General features: G+C 48.1%; 1 long non-coding RNA gene across 3 annotated transcripts in view; it reads left to right on the top strand.

Moving 5' to 3' along the window:
- LOC139440841 (uncharacterized) overlaps positions 1-11622 on the top strand; it is a 35756-nt gene extending 24134 nt beyond the window's left edge. For 2 of the 3 annotated variants that reach the window (XR_011651098.1, XR_011651099.1), the window contains exons 3-5: positions 1946-2120; positions 6878-7047; positions 8175-8403. This is a non-coding gene — a long non-coding RNA (uncharacterized lncRNA). Of the gene's footprint in view, positions 1-1945; positions 2121-6877; positions 7048-8174; positions 8404-9574 lie in introns of those variants that run through there. The other variant, XR_011651100.1, reaches the window with a different exon arrangement.
- Positions 11623-17699: the final 6077 nt, after the last annotated feature.

The following is a 17699-nucleotide window of genomic DNA, read 5'->3' as shown; positions in this document are numbered from 1 at the left end:
TTTGGGGATCTATTTTTCTCTGGCAGCGCAGAGCATTACTCACCTCACTCCTCTGTGTCACAAGGAAGGACGGGGGGAACACAATAAACTGCCAAGGATGAGTCAAGTTTCAATAGAGCCTCTTTGCTCAGAAGGTGCTGCTGTTGCTTATGCATTCCTGAGATTCAAATTGCAAAGCAAGTCCTGAACTCACGCTCCTTTCCTCCTCCTTTTGTGGGGAGGGCAGCAACTGGCCCTGTGTCGTGGTTGTATTCTTTCTAGGCTAGAGAATGAGGGAAAGAGATACTCTCAGAACTGGCTTCTTTAGGGCTTCTGGGAGTCGTGATCGTGAACACAGGCTGGCTCTTGATGCCTCAGCTCTCCCCTTTCTACCCTTCTCTTCCAGGAGTGGCCCGGGTCACAGTGGCTTCTCAGCCAGCTCTCGATTAAAGATGAGCATGAAGAGGCCCTCTTTCCCTCACCAGCACACTGCTCTGGTCTCAGCAGGTGCAGCATCTAACTGCCACCGTGTTCATTTCAGCTAGCAGGCTGCTCAACTCCTACACAAGGTGCAAGTTCTTCCACCTGTGAAGCTGACCTCCCAGCAGCACTCTCTTCTCAGGGTGGCTGGGGTCTTTCCCCAGGAGGTGTCAAGAGGGAGGAATGCTAAAGAGAAGGAAGAGATGCAACCATTTTTATGATCATTTGGTGTTTAAGCTAAAGGATTTTTCTTATAACATATTGTACTTGCATATATTTTCTTATTTCCGTGGTTCACAGCAATGGGAAGATCAGAGGAAGGGAAGGAATAAGGTCAAGTTCAGGATGTAGGGCAGAACACTGATGAATTAACTAGTCTTCTGTCTGGCATGAGTCATGTTTTGAGCATCTCCAAAGGCCATAGGAAACACCATTGCAGAAAACATTGATCTTTAATGGGATTGGTGTGCTTGTGGCCTGCAGTTCTCAATTTTGGCCGAGCATTAGGGTCACAGGGAGCTTTCTGGTGATACACGTTCTGGGCCCTGTGCCGGGGAATTCTGAGTCCCTGGTTTGGGGTGGGACTCTTCATTTTAGAAGTTCCCCCAGGTGGTTCTGATGACTGGTCAGGACTGGGAACTAAAAAGCTGGGCTGCATTTTGAAGGGAAGTGATCACGCATCATCTGCCATCGATAAGGCAGTTCAGTGCACTTCTGTACCTTTGTTGTGAGATGCACCACACCTACCGAAGAGCACACAGAGCAACACCCGGTGTCCACCTCCCAGCTGAGAAACAGAACTTGACAACAGGTGCATTGTTTGACAACTAAACAAAATCTTGAAAACTTCCCTATTTATAAGTCATTGGAGCTATTCAGTTTCTCTAGCATCTACCTTGTGATCCTTGGGGTTTAGGTGTTTCTCTCACACTCTCTGGCTTTTTTCTGATGTAAGGAGCTAACTTTTCACCCTTCAGAATCTTGCACTTGGATCTTGTAATTAACCAGGAGTTGGAACTTCGGCCTCAAACCCCAACTCTTCCACTTTCCTGTAGTGATGGGTGGAGTTACTTTTCATCTCTGGCCCTTAGAGTTCTCGCTTATAAAATAAAAAGAATAACAACATCTATCTCATAGGATTTTGTGAGCATTAGATTTATTGAGAAAACTAAGTATTATCTGTCAATGTACAATTTTTCTATTAAATCCTGTTTTCACTCTGCTCCTCGCTGAAACGTCTCTTCCCAGGAATTACCTCCTCTCCCCCTGCATCTGGGCCCCGCGCCAGAGGCCCGTGTCATTTCCATCCATATAGAGACACATGCCCTTATCTCTTGCCTTTAAAGGAAACAAGCAAACAAACGAAATCCCCCCTTGACCCTACATCTCGCTCTTGCCGTCACCTCATTTTTCTGCTTCCCTTCATGGAAAAGCTTTTGTAATTACCATCTCTGCTCATTCACATTGTTTCCTCTATGCTCTGCAGTTGGGCTTCTGTTGTCCCTAAGCCACTGAGACCACACCTGTCCAGAAGATCAATGTCTGCATTGTCCCAGTCCATTGATTCCTTCTGTGTTCTGAACTTAGTTGGCCTTTCACCAGCATTTTGACGGAGCTGACCTGCCAAAGGCAGAAGGAATGGCAAGCACAAAGGCCCTGAGGTAGGTGTATGCTTAGTGGGTTCAAGAAACAGAAGAAGAGGCTGGTGTGGCTAGAGCACAAAGAAGGAGGGGTCTGGGCTGAGAAGGCCGAGGGCTGCAGGGGCCTGATCACATGGCACCCTGTCATCTGGAGTGAAGCCTCAGCAGTGGGCCTGGCACAGAACAGGGGCCCAGTGTTAGCTATTATCATTGTTATGAGGAAGAGCTTAGTAGTGCCAAGTGCGAGAGAGGTGGAAAGGGGGCTGAGAAAATGCCAGGCCTTGAAGAGCTTTCCTTCGAGTTGAGGGTCTTATATCCGTGACATAGGGAACTGGACAAGAGCCTGTGAGCCGATGTCTTGATGGTCGGTCTGTTGCCATTGCCCTTCTCCCACCCCCACACACTTTCTTGGTGAAATGTGCCCCATCCTATGATTCTCTCTGGATATTGAAGGGTTAGTTTCTCACTTGAAAGGGAGCAAAAGTGGGCTGTGAGTCCCAGTGAGGGAAGAGATGACTAAGAAGATACCAGCCATGAGATCACAGTGTGGGCTGGGGACAGAGACCAGCCCTGGTGTCCTCTCTGCTCTTCCAGATTACTCAAAGTAGTCTCTTCCAAATAAATAATAGCTGGCCTCTGCTGTCCCGCTTGTGCTGAGCCGCACTTCACACAAAAGAAGGCAGAGGTTGGGAGCAGCCCTTTGGGTTCCTGACGCAATACTATGACCTAACGTGGGTGTGTTTGTATTCTTTTTGCCACTGACATCCCTATCACGGGCACACCTGCAGGCATGTGCACACACACACTCCCAACATATGTACATACTTAACATGCACACTCAATGCACATACATACGCAACACAGACATTTAATACACTTAGACATTCAACACACTCAACATTTAGAACCTGCAAACTCCCCCAACACACATAATTATATACTCAGCACACACACAACCTCCATCCCCACACATACTCAACATACTACCCAACAGGTACACATGGGCAATACGCACACACTCAACACACCCACACTGAGCGCCCACACATTCAACACTCACACCAACATTCACACACACCCTGAATATTCATGATGTGAGTGGACTGTGAGGTACTTCCCATTTCCTTGCTTTTTTTGCCCAGCAAACTGAAAGTGGGACAGTGTGGAAAACTGAAGTGGGTCAGGAAAGATTCAACACTTTCAATGATAATTTTATGCCACTTATGGGTCAGATCAGAGTTGGGAGGAAAGATCAGGAAAAACGAGCACATAATTCTTGCACATGCAGACACAACTGGCATAGCGCATTCGCTCTTCCTATCCCTGCCTGTCTGTTTCTGTCCCTGTCTCTATCTCGATGGAACACTTGGCCCAGAAGAGTGACCCATTTAGAACTGAGTTAAGCCACGGTGCACATTAACTTTTTGCGGCCTTTCAAGGAGACCTGTTTAAAATAGACCATATTCAATTCATTTCCCCAAAGCCTGAAAGTTTAGAGAATAGTCCAGTTACCATATGGGCAAATTAATTGACGTCAGATGATATGAAACCAAAACTTTAGTGCAGAATGCCGTGAACAAGCGGAATAGATTATCTTGTCACATCTAAAATTAATTTGCTTTCATTTCCCAACTCTGATGCTAGCAGACTTCTTCCTCAAAATGATAAACCCCTCGAGCATTCTGATTGATGGCATGTAAATGAGGAAGATCACTTTGTTCCCCGTTTTTGATTCTCGTAGACCGTTCATATGGCAAACCTGCTGGAGAAGGATGTATTCCATCCTTAATCTGGTTGTTTTCAGACTTTTCTGCTCGAGGACATTTTGTCATTACACTAGTCTTTGTTCCTCTTTTTCATGTCTGGTAGCTTGGAATTTTTTTCTGTCATGCTCCATTTTCAGCATTCCAGGCCAGTGTGATATCTTTATCCTCCCCACTTTAGATTCCACAGCATCTGTCGAGTGTCTAAATGTGTCTGGCTCCATACAGGTGCTTCACTTGAAGAAAATCTAGTAGAGCATTAAAAGTCAAAGTCACAGAGATTTCCTTGACCATTGTCGTAGCACTTTTTTGATTTTTGATTTCTAATTTATAGTAATAATCTTATTTTAGAGCATATTGGTGTGCCACTGATAGAGAAGGGGGGGTGGTTCCTTACCCACAGATCTTTTGAGAAATAATGATATATATATAGGCAACATTAAAAATCAAGAAATTCTATTCATGGAAAGGCTCACAAAAGATGAAAAAGCAAGTCACAGAATCGGGGGGAAGTGTTTGCAGCAATTAATGGTTAAGGGAGTTGTAAGATTAGCTCAGAGCACTGCGTGGAGGCTCCACATTGAAATGGGTATATTTTTATAGTTGTTTCTTGTATTTCTTTTTTTATCAGTCTCTTTTAAAAATATAAAATGGGTAAAAATGCACATTGCACAAAATACATAAGGTAAAAAAGGGGTACATGGTGCAAAAAATGTCCTTTTTGCTTTGTCCCTGTTTCCAGCCTCCCAGGCCCCTTCCCCGGAGGCAATGCTGTCACCGGTTTCTGCCGGAGACAGTCTATGCACGTGTACTAGCGCATGTGTATGTGGCCTTGCTGGTTTTACAATGGCATACTACATACAGTGTTTGCCTTTGCACGTGCTCTTTCTTGGGAATCGCACATTTAGCTCTGCCTTGTTAAAAGGCTTCCTACCCCTCCATTATGCAGAGGTTCCAATGGCTGGACACTGGGATTTTTTCCCCTAATTTTTGTCTATTGTAAATGAGGCTGCTGTGAATAAGAACCTCTGTGTTTCGATGTCCTTCTCTAGACTGAGTTTCTGTGAGTAGGTATTAAAATGTTTAATGTTTCATTTCTAAAAAAGAGGATGTGGGAAGGGAGGGGTCTTCTGTGGGCCTGCTGGGAAGTCAGGGCCCTGCTGTGCACTAGCACATCAGCTTGGGAGAGCCACTCCACACGTGGAGATGGCGTGGGAAGACTCTCCTGAGAGTGGTCTGGGTGAAATGCAGTAACACGTTGGTCAAGGTGCTTTAAGAAGCTGAAAACATTGCACAGATACAATAAGGTGTGGCTATAAACTAATGGGGTAGATATAACTGGAATCATGTACTGGAACCAGTCATACTGCTTTATGTTTGGATAGATGGCGTCCAGAATATTGAGAACACCGAATTCAGACTGACTCAGGGAAGCAGTGGACATTTATTTTCTGTTCTAGAAGCTCATGGAGTAGGGCTGGCTTTAGGCGACACTAGATTCAAAGGCTCAAATGATGTCATTAGGATTCATCTTATCTTGGCTCCATCTTGTCGCGTACAATGGTCACCTTTTATCTGTGGGCAATACATTCCGTGATGCCTGAAACTGCAGACCGTACCAAACCGTGTGTATACTGTGCTTTCTCCTGTACTTACATACCTATGATAAAGTTTAATTTATAAATTAGGCACAGTAAGAGGTTAACAACAATAACTAGTAATAGAAGAAAACAACTACAACACTATATTGTAATAAACCTTATGTGAATGTGGTCTCTCTCTGACAAACGGTCTGATAACCGGGGCGGCCACTAAGTGACTAACAGGCAGGTAATGTGTGCAGCCGGGACACACCGGACAAAGGGGTGATTCATGTCCCAAGCAGAACGGGGTGGGAAGGCCCGAGATGTCATCACATGACTCAGAATGGCATGCAATTTAAAACTTATGAATTGTTTATTTCTGGAATTTTCCACGTAATATTTTCAGACCACAGTTGGCCACGGAAAACTGAAACTGTGGAAAGCGAAACCATGGGTGAGGGAGGACTACTGTATTGGCCACATTCTCATTTGTCTCCAGCTTGTGGGGACAAAATGGCCATAGCAGTCCAAGCCTCATGGGCCCTCGGGCTTTTGTACAGCAGGAAAGGGAAGGAATTTTCTGTCCTAGCAACCGAAACCCAAGTCCCATACTGAGGCTCCTTGACTCTAATTGGCCGGTCTTCAGTCCGGTGATCATCCGTGAACCAGCTGGAGAATGTGATTCTCTGGTTGTCTCAACCTTTTCTGGGGTTGAAGGCAAAGTCAACTCCATGGAATCCTGTGGACTGAGAGAAAAAGAGGAGATACATGAACGTAAACCCAACGCTCATCTGGCAGTACGTGAAATGGACATTTTCACTACGTTTGGGGACTTGCTGTCCATGAGCCTATCATTTCAAAATTCTGGCTCAGTCAGCTGAGTTCCCTTCAAGGAAGAGCTCTGCTTTCTGTTTTAGGGGGTGGTAGAAACAAGTAATTCCATGCATGCTGTGGCAAGAGAAATATTTACATATTGAAATGAACTTTAAAAATGTCTCTTCCTTTATGAGACAGAAGAAAATGCTCCCTCCTGTTAGATAAAAGGGTTTGCCCTTCAAAGGGCTAGCAAAATGATTTTAGTTTTTGTTCAGAGTTGCAGGGAAAGCAAACACATGAAGGGCGAGCATCCTTTCTGTGCACGGCCCAACAGAGATCATGAGCAGGAAACTCCTCCACATGTGGAAGGATGTTTAAATCAGAGTGAAGAGGAAAACAGCAATTGGTTTTTGATCCAATGTGTAATTGCTTTTAAGATAAGCTCAGCCATGCATTTATTGTCACAAAGGGAAAATGGAGGAGGTCCCCAAATAAGTTCCCTCAACTTTGAGTTTTGGAAGAACCAATATGAGGTGCAAATGACCCAAAATTATGCTAGGAAATTCACCCTGAAATAATCGATGAGCGGGTCAATTCTCCGATCTTATTTTTTCAGCTTATGCATCTGTTTCATCTTCTTCCTGCATGCTGCTTCTGATTATTTGCCCAATTCCACTCCACCCTCAAATCTTCATGTCATGGGAGCTGGTCGGTCTCACTGAGCTGAGGGGAACCCAGCAGTGATGGCAGCCAGTGGACAGGCCCTTCTCCCACCTCACCATTCAGGTAAGCCAGCAGTTGCCACCCTACCCTTGACTCTGCTTTTGGAGAGAGTGGGGCGACTCTAGGGACAAGTGAGCTCCAATACCAAGCTGGAGGGGCCCAGGGGGCATGATGAGGAGCAAACTATCTGATAGCCACAGGGAGGAAAGAAGGCCCGTAGGGCCCCTTTGCTCTTTTTCTGGTTCTAGGGTCAAGCAGTTAGTTCCCAGCTTTGCCCTCCACATTTTTCTGTTTCCAGCCAAATTGTTCCCTGACAATCAGAAACAAGTTTTAACATGTTTTAAATTTAAATATCTTTGGGTACAGTATACACACACACACACACACACACCCTTTAGTTTTCCACACTCCCCACCACTCCCCATTGGTTTCACATACCTGGTCCATTATACCTTATCTGACTCTGACCTTCAGCTGGTGGTTCACTTTGACCACCTGATTCCCTCCTTTCTTTCTTTCTCTTTCTCTGAAGTAAATAGCCTCAAGGAATGACTCTCAGTCTTGACTGTATGCCCTCTCCCATGCCTCCACTGCTTCACTGGGCCCCACTGGGTCCCACCTTTCACATCTGCCTTTCATGTCTCCCAACAGGCAATCCCCCCTTAGACATTCAGCACACATTCTGCACACATTCAGGGCCCTCTTCATGCCATGACCTCTGCCTCCACCTCATTAATTCATACTCAGACTCCAGAGCTCCACCCAATGGCAATTCCTCAAGAAAGCCCTCCCTGATTGCCCCAGACTGGGCTGGATTCTTCCACATGCTCAGAACACCCTGCACTTCTGCTTCACAGCAATAATCACCTATGAAATTTGCTGTTAACTGATGTCTGCCTTCCTCCCACCTCCCACCCCTGACCTCCCCCATCTCCCAAATGTGACCTCGAGGAGGGCAAGTATTCTGTTTGCCTTGTTCACAGTTGGGTCTCCAGCTCCTGGCACACTTGGAGGGCTCATTACTTATTGATGAGTGAGTAAGTGGATAGGAGGACAGTGAGGGTGTCATTCGACGAGAGGGCAGGGAAGAGAATTTTAGGGGAAGGACAGCATGAACAAAAGGCCCAAAATACCACACCATGGAGCATATGACGGCCCCATGCTAAGTCTAGTTCACTCATAAATTCCAGCCTTCCTGAGGGAGCTGCGTGTCCCGAAGACTCTCAGTGAACCAGAGGCTGTCCTTCCGTCATTCTTTCCCTCACCACTGTGTCCCAAGTGCCACCCTGTGTAGGCAGAAGAGGGTTTCCAGCTCCTGTGGGTCCTTCTACTTGTCCCCAGAAAGTCTTTTTTGCACTCCCTTTGGTAAGCTTTTCTTACCCACTCTGTTTAAACTCCTTACTCCATTTTCTTCTTGAAATAAAGGTCATTTGCCAAGATCTTCCTCAGTTTCTCTTTTCCCGTCTCAATTCTGGCCCTCAGCAGCACTTATATTTAGTGGGGTAGGGAGAGCAATCTTCCCAAGACAAGTTTTTTCTGAACATCTGTGGTTTTGCCTAAACTGTTTTTATTTGAGGTTTGAATGGATCCATCAATTGTTCTGACCATTCAACAACATTGCTACTGTTCAATAAAAAAGGGATGTGCCAAGAAAGAGGAGGCCGACACTCCCTCCACTGGGGAAGGACAGACCACCTCCTGGGGGCCCGTTGAAGCAGTGGAGGGGAGGCAGTCTGGGTGCAGGAGCTCGCCGCTGAGCCAGCTCTGACCCCAGGCCTTGGCCATGGCCCTGCACGGCCCTGGCCCTCTCTGCTCTCTGAGGGAGTTGCTCAGGGTCTGGCTCTCAAGTCCCTCTCTAACACTGATGACTCACCTGGGTCCCCAAGCTCAGGGTCAGTAGATGTTATGCTTTCTCCTGGTACTGAAACCCAGGAAAGCCCCCGAGCATGCGTCACTGTGTGGCCATCTCAATGCACTTGCCTGTGTCCCTGGACAGTCACGGTGACAGTCTGTGCAGGGGGTGCATTTGAGGTCCAATTTACAGGAATGGAAGGAGATTGGAGAAGTGCCTCTTTCCGTGACCTGTGAAGACTCTAAATGCGCCAGTCTCTCAAATCCACCCACTGGGCCTGTGACTCAGAAGTTGGCCCTCATGGTTGGTTTTGTGGATTACATGTTTGTGAAAATTCATGTTGAAATTCTAACCCTCCATATGATGGGGTTTTAGGAGATGGGGTTTGGGGAGGTAATTAGGCCATGAGGGTGGAGCCCTCATGAGTGGGATTAGTGGCCTTATAGAAGAGGCCCTGGAGAACCAGCTCACTCTCTTTCTGCTATATGAGGGTACAAGGGGAAGTTGGTTATCTACAGCCTGGAACAGGGTCCTCACCAGATTCTGACTGGGCTGGCACCCTGACCTCTAGCCTCCAGAATTTGAGAAATAAATGTGTGTTGTTTAAGTCACCCAGCCTATGGCAATTTGTTTTAGTAGCCTGAACTAACACAGCTGGGTTGGGGTAGGGGTTCCCTGCATGGAGGCTTCCCTGTAGTCCCTTCTTCAGGGTTTCCCACATTCTTTTCCCTCCTCCAGGTCTTGCCTTCACTGACTAGAATATGCTGAACACACAGGTGGTCAATTATCAGGTATTTGCCTTCTCCTGGGGAGCACACCATGGTGGAACATAAGAAATTCCTGGAAGAGTCACTGGCCTCGGGACACTTATGGCCTGGACAGTTAATAACAAAGCACCAGGCTAATGCATTCCAGGACTGGAACAAGTAGGATCCATTCATCTCAGGGCCCCAGGAAGCAATGGCAACCCTCAAGTCTGGTATTGGTCACCAGGAGGAGATGTGGGTCAGGGGCAAGGGAGAGGACTAGGACAGGAGACGGGCTCAGGACTCCCTATGCTAGGTCACATAAGCACTGCCACCAAGTCATACTCCTGTGCCTAACAAGGTTTACAGCACAAAGCATGGCTGGTCTTCTGGTTCCAGTTGACCCATCCAGACCCTTCTGCTCTTCTTAAATGCCTTTCATTGGCCTCTCCCTGCTCAGGAAATTTCATAAGTCTCTTGTTTTCTAAAGCAAGACAAATATGACCTCCCCTGCCAGGCCCGTGCCCAAGGCCCTCTGGGTCTTCCATGATGGCATCGCTCCAGCCCTTTTCCACTTCTACCCTCTGTAAGACACCTGGGGGGCAGTGAGGCACAAACCTCCAAGACCAGAAACTGGTCTTTCCAGAAACTGGAAAAGTGCCCTTTTCCACTTCTACCCTCCGTAAGACACCTGGGGGGCAGTGGTCAACCTCCACTTGACCACTCCTTTTCCTCTAGTCCGTGTTTCCTGAAGCCTCCCCTAACTACCTGGTCCCCCCGAGTTCTGCTGTGGAAATGAAGTGCTGAACTCAGTTCTGATCCACTGGCTTATACGCTGTCTGAGGGCAGTGACCGTTTCTGTGTTGTTTACCAATGTATAATAACCACCATCTAGGATAGTAGCTGGCACAACACGTTAGCTGATATAATGAATTCTAGTTTTTGAATTGTTTGTCTTGTTTCATGTATGCAATTGGGTTGCCCCAAGTGGACTGCAAGCTCTTCACGGCTTAAGCCTCGTCCATAACAGGTATTTGTAAAATTCTTGTCTATTGATTAAGGTGGACAGCAGGGCCCAGTGAGAGTAGTTACTGTGTAGGACCGGGTAGGACTGAATATCTTTGCTGATGCTTTTATTACAGGAATGCAGTTAGACAAAACAAATCAAGAACCTTAAAACTGTCCACAGCCCTTGATTTGGGATAGTATGTCTATAAATCCAAACTAATGAAAGTAACTGATATGTCATCAGTGTCAATAAAACAATAGTGGCTACAAATTACTGAGCACTTATAGTGCCACACTCTGCTGCCGGCCAGTTTACACACATTCTTTCACAGGATCCTCCAAGTGACCCCATAAGTATTGTGATCCTCCTTTTACAAAGAGGCTCAGAAAGGTTTGTGAAACTTGACCATGGTCACATTCCTGGTAAATGGAAGAGCCGGGATTTGAACTGGGAATGTCTGGCTCTAACACCCATGCATTGCATCCTTATTATGACAGTGGAGCAATGTAAGTGTCTAGCAAGAGGACACTTGGTTAATTATGATACATCCACAATATTGACTATTATTAGCCATAAAAATAGTGTTTTTGAAGATCTGTTCAATGACATAGGAAATACTTTAGATATGAAGTTGAGTGAAAATGATAAGATACTCCAGTGGATGTTAATAGTGGCCCCTAAAATATACATTTTTGCCTAAACCCTTAGAGCCTGTGAATGTGACCTTATTTGGAAAGAGGGTCTTTGTAGAAGTAATTAAGGACCATGAGATAATATCATCCTGGAACGCCCAGGCAGGTTCTAAGTCAAGTGACAGGCATCTTTGTAAGAGGCAGAAGAAGACAAGACACAAAGAAGTGTGAAAGACAATGTGAAGACAAAGGCAAAGGTTGGCGTGATGTGGCTACAAACAAGGGATGCCGGCAACCATGAGAAGCCAGTAGAGGCAAGAAACAGTGTGTTCCCTACAGCTTTTGTAGGGAACACAGTCCCACTGACGCCTTGCTTTTAGACTTCTGGACTCTAGAGTTATGTGCGAATAAATTTCTGTTGCTTTAAGCCACCAAGTTTGTGGTGATTTGCTGCATCAGCCCCAAGAAACTACTGCAGATTTCTCAACATATATGCCCAACCCACAGCTCAAGTTGACAAGCATTCTGTAATTTCTGCCTTAGGGGTGGCCTAAATCCCGCCAGCCTCCTGTTTCTTTTTCTTTTTTTAATATTTTATTTATTTATTTTTAGAGAGAGGGGAATGGAAGGAGAAAGAGAAGGAAAGAAACATCAGTGTGTGGTTTCCTCTTCCACACCCCCTACTGGGGAACTGGCCCACAACCCAGGCGTGTGCCCTGACTGGGAATCGAACCAGCGATCCTTTGGTTTGCAGGCCAGCACTCAATCCACTGAGCCATACACCTGTTTCTAAATAATGTTTTGTTAGAACCTTATTTAATTCTTGCTCATTCATTTTCATATTGACTATGGCTGTTCTCATGCTACCACAGGAGAGTTGAGTGGTTGTGATAGGAATTGTGTAACCTGTGAAGTCTGAAATATTTACTATGTGACCCTTTGCAGAAAAAGCTTGCCGAAAACTGCAAAGTAGATGGGTCCATGTGTGTGGAAGGAGCTTGGGAGGGTAGAGGGTAAATGCCTATAATATAAGGAAATCCAGTTTCTGGTAAAAAGTAACATTCAACTCCTTGGAGTAACTATCTTTCCAGTCTTACTAATAATAGCAAAGACTTATATGGTACCTATTATGTGCCAGGCAGTATTTTAACTGCTTTATACATAACAACTGTTTAGGATTATTATCATCCCCATTTCATAGATGAGAAACAGGAACAGAGAGATCAAGTTGCATGCCCAAGCTTGCCCAGCTAGCCAAGTGGCAGAGCCAGTGGACAGAGCTGGGCACACGCCAGAGGCTGTGTGCCGAACTGCCTCCACACCGCTTCTCACACCCGTAGGAATTCTGGGCATTCATTAATTCCTGTGACAAGAATGTACGGAGCCCTGCTGTGATGCCGGCCCCGTGCTAGATCCTACACTGAGAGCCAACTGTGTCTGCTCAGGCATTTTCCTGACAGCCCTCCACACCCTGCCACTCACTGGGAGCAGAAACACTATGTGCAGAATGGCGACTGTCTTTTGATGCACTGGCCTTGGGAGGTCAGGGAAGCTATGACAGAGCAAGTGCAAGCGGTCTGCCAGAACAGAGACAAAGTGCTACAGCCATGAGGCAGTGATCAAAGACAGAGTCACCCGCTGAGTAAGCGGGGGAGGGAGGCCTCAGGCCCAGTGGTGACGCCCTCTCACTCTGGCCTTGAGGATGTTTTACATCCACCGGGGCTGCAGGACTCTGCTGAAAGCCACAGCGTGATTAACTGGAGAGGATAAGAAAGATGGGCAAGTCAGCGAGCTCTGGCATTGCACCCCCACCCCCCAGCACCAATCAGCTTTGTTCAGCAGCCCAAGCATCCTGGGGTGGCTTGTTTCTCATCCCCTGCAAAGGTGATTGATACAAGAAAATAAGTATCTGGCATCTTATCGGGAAACAGAAAATTTCCTACTGATTATTACACCTGAGGTCGGGGGAAACAAGGAGGCCACTCTGCTGGAGTATGTCTAAGAGGAAACAAGGGCTCACTGGAGCAGACACCCACTTGCGAAGCTGAATTCACCAGTCCCTGGCCTCTTGCCACTCCACCCCCAGATGCTGGGAAGCTGGGAGGGGGAAAAGAAACTGCCTGCAGTCGGTATCAGCTCTTTCCACCCACAGCCACTGATCCCCAGGCAGCAAGTCTAGGAGGAGAAAAACAGGTTGTACCTCAGTGCTTCTCAGCCACATAAATCCTCCTCCCCCCACCTCACCAGCCCAATGCTGAAAAGAAGCAGAAAGAAGAATCGATGGGGGCTCCCTGGCTCTTGGGAGGATTGCACACAGCATCAGTCATGGCGTAGTGGGTGTGGAACTCAAAAAATAAAAAAGAAGAAGAAGAAGAACACATTCTACCCAAAATTAAATGGAATGAAAGGAAAAAGCACTTGGGTCTGAGTAACAGGCTGCCCTCTCAAGGTAGCACCATTGTTTGCAGGCAGGCAGCCCAGAAAACAGGAGAGGAAACTGTTCCTGAGCTGCTTCGTTATTCCCAGTGCTGTAGCCTTTGGAGACATCTACCTATGCCATCTACCTCTGCAGGTGACCTCAGCTGGCAGCCCCTGGCACAACTGCTGGTGAGCTGGCTGGCTGGGTGTTTGGGAGACCCACACAGCTCAAAGAGGTGGGCCCTGGAGAAAAGGGCAGAGCACCAAAACCCACTTCAAGGACACCCAGAGCCTGGCTTGTGCCTCAGCACCACTGAGCCTGCTTGGCTGGTGCTCCTGTTCTGAGGGGCCGGGCGCCTGTCTCCACTGGCCACCTGCTCACATGCCCTTTGTGTCAGAGCTAAAGGCTCAAGCAAGCTCCCAGCTGTAGGGAGGCCTGGCCAGGATTTCAGGAATGAGCGGGCCAGCAGGCGATTTTTGTTCCAGGTGCCTGGTCCAAACCAGCAGATGCCACCATTTATTTAAATCAGCCAGTGACTATGGAGAGTCTCCATATGCCACTCAGAGGCACCGAGGGCCCAGTCTCTGCTCACACAGCACTGAATGTCTAGTTGAGGGACACGAACCCAAAACAGTTAAATACAACACTGTGTGCTCTAAAAGAGAAGAACCAGGTGCTGAGACGGGACGTACCAGGGCCCAAAGTTAGTCGCAGGCTCAAAGGGACTGACTGTGGAGGCAGCTGTGCAGCCTTGTGGCGGGTGGGCTGCTGAGGCTGGGGGAGGGGCAAGTTGTGCAGTCAGAAGAAACCACACCTGCGAGCATGCAGCTTAGGCCACCAAGAGGCCACCAATCACCCAATTTGGGTACGAGAGAGAGTGACATGAGAAGAGGCCAGGAGCTCAGTCATGGCCCAATCTGATGTGACTTTTACTGGGTTTCCCCGGAGTTCAGGTCTCCAATACCAAACAGTGCAACTCCCCAGTTCCTTGCTTTCTCTCTCTTTCTCTTCTGTATTTCTCGTCACACTTAAACCCAGATCCTGCAGCCTTTTGTTTTTTCCTGTCTGTCTTTCTGCTTCAGTGCCATCATTCGCCCTCTCTGAGCTATACTGGCAAAAATACATGTCTACGAAAGAAACCAGAAGACAGGAGAAAGACTCTTGAGGGGCCCTAACTCGGGGGCTCCTTCCCTGGAGACCCCATTTCTGTCCAGTGCTGAAGGCAAGGCTGTTACAGTGCAGGAGGAGAGGAAGCTCAGTTCCAGTCCTGACTCTGCTCCCAGCTGACTGTGACCTTGAGCAAGTTGCTTACCTGTCAGGGTGTTTGTTGCCTCATCTAGGAAATAAATGGATCACACTAGATCAAGGGGTCCCTACCTGGGATCCATCTAGGTTTTAAAAGGATCCAGGAATCCCCAGAATTGTACATAAAATTTAGTGGGTGTGAGGATTATGCATTTTCTGGGGAGAGTCCGTGGCTCTCATTCAATTCTCACATGGGACCAGGACCCCAAAAAGGATTACGAACACCCACTCTGGGTGACGTCTCTGAGCCCACAGCTTTCACAGTTGTCAGCCTGTTGACTCTGAAGTCTCGCCAGAGGTGCACTTACTGTAAAACTGAAGACACTTGAGCTTCCAGGCTCCTGTGAGAGCAGGGGCATGCTGGGAGTGTTGGAAGCAGGGGAGGGAAGCCAGGTTATAAACAGGAAGCGTTTCTACGTGCGCATTTCGGGTAAACTGAAGAGATCTCTGAAGAAACACACCTGAACTGTCGGCCTCAGCAAATTGCTGTGATTCCCCCTAGTCTATAAATATTCACTTTGTATTTAATCTTGTTTTCATAATGTTGTACTTTAAAAATTATTATTAAGGAACTCCACACTGCAAGTCTTTGGATTTGTTCTTGGGTCTAGAATGTAACCAAGATGACCCATGGGTGTAACCACTATCCAGGCTGATGGCAGACAGACACCTGGGGGTTGGGGGTGGGGGGATCCCACACTCAGGTGCTGCTCCCATTGACCAGCTCTCTACTTACTTGGCAACTTAGCCAGCCTGAACTTCCCCTTTCCCTTCTCTTCCCTTCCCTTCCCCTTTCCCTTTACTTGTGGATTCCAGGGAGTGTGTTGGAAATGACCTGAATGAGGGGCCAGGCTCTCTGGGACAATGGCCTGGTATTTTTAATGTGGGAGTGGCGTCTGCTGTGACTCAATCCTGCACGGGCCCAGAGATGGTGACACCTCCTTCAGAGTCGCCACTGCGTTTCGTTTCAGGCAGCCCAGCTGTGTTCTGCATGACCGCACTGGACACCTCTCACTTCCTCTGCGAACGGAACTTGGTATTTGGATGACGCGTAGGCAAGCTGGTTGCGCAAAACAGTACATCTCCACCTTTGGTCTCCCCCCACCCCACCCCACCCCCAGACCTAAAAAGGAAAAGAAACAGGAAAAACAAAGTAACACCTGAAAGGAGCTGCCAACAAGTAAAGACGTTTATTAGCCACAGGTGCCGCCCTCGGGACTGGACAGTGCCCAAGGCGTGCGCTCTGGGGACCTGCTCAAATGGCAGGTCAACGCCTTCCGGGCCACGTGACCACCTCCTCCTGCAGTGGCCAGAAGTAGCTGGGGGTATGGAGCAGCCCCTGGCCCTGCCAGCGACCTCCGTCCGGCACCATCTCCCACCCAAAAGGCAGGGTGGGGCCAATGGTCCAAACTTCCGGCCATTCCCAGAGTGGCCACTCCCTCCAAGTCCAAGCGAAGCCCAGTGTCCTCGTGAGTCACAAGAGTCCCAGCTCCCCACCTTTACAAGACACACAGGGGACAGCTGTTTTGGCCTCTGGACCTGCCCATTTCCTTCCTGCTTGCAGACTTGGCAGCGAGACCATGACATATGGATGAACAAATCGTCCAGGAATGATGCTGCTTTAAGGTTATTGAGTTAAATAAAATAAACAAATAAATGAAAATACAAGTCACGTGAGGCAGCGTTGGTCGGAAACCTCTGATGATGAAGTGGGGTTTCTGTGGGGCCGGACTCACACCACACATTCTACAAGTCTCCTCCCACAAGTCTGGTTTGTCTCAGGATGAGGGAAGATGAACCCGCAGTAGAAGTCACAGTACAGGAACTGGGCAAGTCCCCGACGCTCTCAGGGGCCTCACTCTTCGCAACTTTAACGCCCACATCAGAGAAGTGTTTGGAGGATGAAAGGACTAAGCTAAACTACTTAGCTTAGTGCCGGTACGTAGTCAGTAGCAGTGTGTGTCGTTACCCCGCCTCCGCTTTCCCTTCTTTCTGAGACACTTCCCTTCCTCTGGCCTCAGTCTCCAGGTGAAGATGCTCACTCTCGGGGTCCTGCCAGCACTGGAGGCCTGGCGCTCCCTCCCCACCTTGTTCAGAGGCTGGTGGGTCCTCCTATATCTGCATCCCGCTCCTCGGTTTCTTCCCCACCCCACTGCTATGCCAGGTCTCTTGTCTCTGGTCTGGGCTCCAGTAACCACTCCCCACCTGCCCAGGGTGGCTCTGTGCCCCTAAACGGGACGCTATTCTGCCAACTCATGGACTTTGTTTTCATTCTCGCCCTCCTCCCCTTGTACCGGGAACTCCCCTAGGGACCTTCCCAGCTGGGGACGGTAAATGTAGCATGGGGTCAGGTCCACAACAGGGACCATTAAATGTCCCCAGCAAAGGATCAGCCTCCAATGGCCTGCCCATCACAGCACAGAGACTCCAGGAGTTTTCAGTTTGCCAGGAGAGAACAGGTGTCGAAAGGTCAGCTGGGCCTCCACCTGCACTCCCACCCCCGGTTACTTCCTCATAAGAAGGAGGAGGAGCAGGAGGAGGAAGTCACAGCTTTTGGAGGCCTGTTCCTGAGATGCTCTGATGGAAAGAACCAGAGTTCTGTCTTCAGGAGCTTTGTGTAAGACTGGGGGGCCGGGGGGGGATCGCTGTCAGCCTCCACCCTCAGCCCCTCCCTCTGCCCCACACCCTCTCTACCTTGAGAGGGCCTGGAGTTCAGTCGAGGCTTCTGCTCGCTCTCCACATGTTCATCAGG

Source organism: Desmodus rotundus, chromosome 4, assembly GCF_022682495.2.
Source record: "Desmodus rotundus isolate HL8 chromosome 4, HLdesRot8A.1, whole genome shotgun sequence".
Taxonomy (NCBI): domain Eukaryota; kingdom Metazoa; phylum Chordata; class Mammalia; order Chiroptera; family Phyllostomidae; genus Desmodus; species Desmodus rotundus.
The sequence above is the reverse complement of the archived record's forward strand: the minus strand, read 5'-3'. Positions and strand labels throughout refer to the sequence as shown.